Source organism: Octopus sinensis, linkage group LG4 (genome assembly GCF_006345805.1).
Source record: "Octopus sinensis linkage group LG4, ASM634580v1, whole genome shotgun sequence".
Taxonomy (NCBI): Eukaryota; Metazoa; Mollusca; class Cephalopoda; order Octopoda; family Octopodidae; genus Octopus; species Octopus sinensis.
The window spans coordinates 66,512,467-66,518,200 of NC_043000.1; positions in this window are offsets into that span (position 1 = coordinate 66,512,467).

The following is a 5,734-nucleotide window of genomic DNA, read 5'->3' on the forward strand; positions in this document are numbered from 1 at the left end:
ATCACAGAAACATAAAGTTACCATAAGGCAAAAATAAGAGTATTTTTATTATATGAGTATATTTGGAATTTATTCTTTTAGTTTATTTATTTCCAATAAACACTGGTTATTTCCCCCGATGAATTTCAAATTAGTTATGGAGTACTTTCAGGGAAAATACTATAAACAAATTTGAAGATGTACTTTGTAATCTTTTATCTTTTACTTGTTTCAGTCATTTGACTGCAGCCATGCTGGAGCACCGCCTTGAAATTTTTTTAGTTGAATGTATCGACCCCAGTACTTTTTTTATTTCTAAGCCTCTTATTCCATCAACCTATTTTGCCGAACTGGTAAGTTACAGGGATGTAAACACACCAGCACCAGTTGTCAAGCGCTGGTGTGGGACAAATACAGACACAAAAACACATATATATATCCTGTTATTCTTTTACTTGTTTCAGTCACTTGACAGCAGCCATGCTGGAGCATTTGACAAAAAACAATGAGGTGGCAGGTCCAAGGTATATAAAAATACACTTTTACCATTCATAGTTAATAATTACTGCAGCAGTTGCAAGGTTGCAAAGTATTTACGGTTACATATTAACCCTTAAATTAACATTTAATACATGTGTTTAATATATATATACTAGTAGTATAACCTGGCCTTGCCCGGGATTAAGTTACAATTATTAAGCTAATCAAGTTCTTTATTTCAAACCAAACTAAGTAATATCGATTCTCAACAAAACACTTTTTTACTCGGCGTAAAACAAAAACAAAACTCTTTTGCACCCAAAGTAATGTGTGTGAGAGAGAGAGAGGAGAGAAAGATGAATGATTTAAAATAAATATAATGTAATTGTTGTGTGAGAAAGTATATATACTATGATTATAAAATATAGTGTCTTTCAAAAACATCCTGAATTTGAACACTATATCTTGTGTTTAAGAAAAAACAAAACATTTTACATTTTATTTTTTATGAACGTCGTCACTTACTCTCTCTCTCTCACTTTGTCTTTCCCTTTTTTTTTGTTTAGACGCCGTGAAACTCTCTTCCACATTTCTTCATCTTGTTTTTTTTTGTTAGACGCCATCAAAAAGCTATGGCTGAAAATAGATTTTTATGAACGTTGTCCGTTACTCTCTCTCCCTCTCTCATTTTGTCTTTCCCGTGAAACTCTCTGCCCCTCTTCCACTTTTCTTTATCTTGTTTTTTTTTGTTAGACGCTGTCAAAAAGCTATGGCTGATATTTTTTATGGCTAAAAGCTATGGCTGAACATAAAATTTTACCGTTATCCGCGGGTGCCTCGGGAAAAAAATAAGTTGACAAAACCCAGATAGGGTGTTGATGAATGTCCTCCTAAAATTTGAGTGACATGTGTGCAAATTTGTGGATGTGCATAAACTACAATCACGTACACACACACATCTTGCCTTATATATACACAGATATTTGGAAATTTATCTATAATAATTATTGTGGCATTTACCATTAAATTAGCAGTTCGTACATGTGCTTCTATTTGGTTAATTTATACTGCATACAAAAATAAAGACATACAACTGCTTTCAAAAATAGAGATTAATGCATAATTTTTTCTATGTCCATAATTTTTTTATTTACAATATTGGAAAAAATATGCCACCGAAGCAAAGACGTAATCTCTCTAGAAACAAGTGTAAAGCAAGGAGGATTGTAGATAACTGAAGGCGAGAGTCTCAACAGAGAAGAGAAATGAGACTTTCTCAAGATCAGCAAAGGCATGCTGCAGCATGTCAGATGGGGTCTCAATACAGAAGGTAGATGAGACTTTCTCAACATCAGTAAAGCATGCTACAGTATGTTAGATGGAGTCTCAATACAGAAGGGAGATGAGGCCTTCCCAAGTTCATCAAAGTCATGCTGCAGCATGTTCTAATGATGAGACAGATGTCCAATAGAATAGCTCTCAGAAACAGAACACGTACAAACTTGTTCTTCACAACTCCTGGAGTTGCTTTCAGATATGATCTATCCCATTCTTATAAAAATGATAATTCTCTCCAAATTGGTGTGTGAAACAAAAATTGTCATTCTGCAAAGCTTTGAAATTTCTAAATGAAACTAATGGCATGTGCTGCTCGGGCGGTAAGGTAAGATTGGCAGCACTACCAGCTGCTCCTCAACCGCTTATGGATCTTCTGGAAGGCACTTCCATCCAGTCAAAGGATTTCTGAACAATATCAGACAATACAATTCTGCATTTCAAATGGTATCGTTTGGTGCATCTAAGGAGATAGTTGAACATGGATTTATGCCAACATTCAAAGTTCAAGGGCAAGTCTGTCACCTCATTGGTTCCTTGTTACCCACAAATGAACAACCAAAGTTCCTCCAAATTTACTTTGAGTGGGGTACAACAGACTTGAAGGCGGTGTTAAAACTTCAGACGAGGGTTGTGTTAGATGCACTGACAGGTGCATTAAAAAATCACATACCCCCCACCCCCAACTTTCCACGACAAGTTAGGGCCTGGAATCCTCCAAACGGATGCATGACATTTTGCTTAGTCAAATAAGCCCACATTTTACTCCACAAACGATTTGTCATCAATGTTGCACTTTCCCGTATCACCTGTTTCAATACAACTGTAATATATATAAAAATTACGCCATTTTAATCCTGAGCAATGCCAGGTATCTCTGCTAGTGTATATATATATGTGTGTGTGTGTGTGTGTGAAGGCACATAGCTCGATAATTAAAGCATCAGGCTTATAATTGTGAGTTCGATTCCAGGACTGGAATGTTTGTCGTGTTCTTGATCAAGATAATTTATTTCACATAGCTTCAGTTCACTCAGCTGTATAAGTGAGTTGTGACACCATTGATACCAAGTTGTGTTGGCCTTTGCCTTTCCTATGGATAATATCAGTAACATGGAGAGAGACTAGCATGCACGGGCAACTGCTGGTCTTCCAAAAAACAACCTTGCCCTGACTTGTGCATTGGAGGGTAATTTTCTAGGTGCAATTCCATGGTCATTCATGACTGAAGTGGGTTTTTAACTCTTTACCCTTTACTCAGGGTGGGGAAGCAAAATTTACAATATTTTGAGGCAGAGATTGAAAGACAGTGTATGACCAATTTGTTTATTGAAAGTCATGAGAATTTATTTGCCACAAGACAATTTACATAATAGAAAATATTTTTATTCTATGTGTTGTCCTTCTTTCTCAATAACTGCCTTCACACGCTTCCTGAAACTTGCACAGGCATTCCTCAAATATTTGGGAGAAAACTTCTCTCATTCTTCTTTAATAGTATCTTTAAGAGAGTCGACATTGCTGTGTGATGTTCTATTGGTAGCATGTTCTAAAGCGCCCCAAATAGCATAATCCAGAGAGTTTAGATCTGGGCTAGAATGCGGCCATAAACATGATTCCAAAAAATTGCTAAAGTTGGATTTGCAGAAATCTTGTATTTTTCTAGCTGTGTGGACTGGAGCACCATCCTGTGTCCATACATAATTACCATCTGGGTAGTTTGCTTTAAGCCATGGCAATACTTGGTATCTCAGAGTCTTGTAGTAAGTATTAACATTGATCTTTTCATCAGCTTTGTAGAATTTTATAGGCATTTTCTTTCCATCGGAAGCCACAGCACCAAAAGCCATAACTTGAGCAGGATCTTTTGTTTTGAATGTCCCCCTTAACCTCAGCTGTTGATTTTGCAATAAATCTGTCATTTCTGCTGTTCAGAACAGCATCGACAGTGAAGATCTTTTCATTTGAAAAGATCGTTACAATGGAGGACTTTTTCTTGAAACATGTAATAATTTTCTTGCACCTCTCCAATCTCTTTTCCTTCATAGCTGTTGTCAACAAGTGTTTTGGTGTTCTCGTGTAAGATTTTAACCTCAAATCATATTTTACAGCATTTCTAATGTTCTTGTTGTCTACCTCAAGTTCAATTGCCATTTTTCTCATGGATTTGGTTAGATCCTTTAGGATTTGGGATTTGAGAGCTTTGATAAAAGCTTTGGTACATCTTTTGTTGATTCCTCAACTTTCAGACTTCCTCGTAATAGATTTGCTCATAGTCATTCTATTCTTTACATTATAAATAGTCTTTATGGACACTCCAACTATTTTTGAAATCTCCATTTGGTAATATTTTGTTACCCTAGTATAATTTAACTCAGTTTTATATACAGTATTCCAGTAGCTACTACTTGGGATATGTATGTTGTTGTATAGACCAGTGGCTCCATAGCTCAACAAGCTCTTTCACCAAAATAGCATTTTACAAATACTTCTTAAGATAATTTTAATCAAGCTAATTTTGCATATCCATATTTTCTTACACTACCCAATCCAGAATGTGCTACTTTCTATATATTTGCATGGACTAATGCTTCTATATTTAATTTTTATGGAAATTATTAAAGAAGGTGAGAACTTATACATCACAATCATATTTGACATTTACATACCACCAAATACTGATTAATATGATGTCATGTTCATATTTTAATCCCCCCCAATTTTTTTTCTTTGAAAATATGTTTAAAATATAAGTATTTTATCTGACTTATTTAATTTGTTTTTATGGAAAACCCCAATCCCTCTAAACACCCTCTACCTTCCATATCCACCCTCACCCCACCTATCTTTGTGAGCTCACAATTCTCCAAAAGTTCTTAACCCAGGTTTAGACTCAGCTCAGCACTTTATGATCAGACTTATGATCAAATTTGTTCTAGCCATGACTATTTTGTCTTTTGTTTTTAGACAAAGTATATAAGAGATCATATTATCTAATGTATTCACTTTTAAAACAAGAGTTTGATCTCAGGGAGATCAGCAGGTTGTTTGTTGTTATGCAAAAATTGTGAATATGATTCTCAATTTTTTTTTTTGCTATCTTAGCCACATTTAATTTACAGAGATGTGTGAGCAAACAATTGGATATACATATTGTACCTGTAAGTGTGTATGTTTTAGATATGTATCTATGAGTGTGTATATATAGTATGTGTGACTGTTAGTGAGTGATTATGACAGCAAGCCAAACAATATATGACATATGAATTCAGGAGGAAGTATTATCCTGCAGATATAGTAGCAAAACTGAAAAGCTGGATATATCTAAACATCTAATCTAATATAGTCCAGAGTAATTATAGCTATGATCATGTTACAGACTTACAGAGAAACACCATGATAGTGCTACACATTACTTCATGACGTACAATCTGAGAAAATATCAATGGAGGTAATCTGCACAATGATATGAAGGACATCAGAAAGTCACAATGAGGTTACCATGCTTAAAGCCTAACAATTTTAAGAATATTTTATAACTCAAATATAGTCAAGGAAGAATACAATGATAAATATCACATAGTTAACTTTTAAACATTAACAATCATTTGTTGTAATTTGATGTCTGCATTGTCATCATGAAATGCTGAGTGGGTAAGATTTTAGATGTCTTCTCATGTCTCTGATTAATCAGTTAATTCAACATATCACAATTCCATGACCTATTGAATAAGATTGGAATATTATTGGCAATAGAGTTTTCTTTGATAATTAGCTTAATGGTTTGGAATCTGGAGGTAAAGAGTGGCTTTATGCAATCTTGAGATTTATGAATATATTTATTTTCATTTTATTTCAACAGTTAGAACACAGAATATTAACAAATAAAAATATGTATATGTCTTTAAGTAATAAAAAAAGAAAAGATTTGAAATGCAAG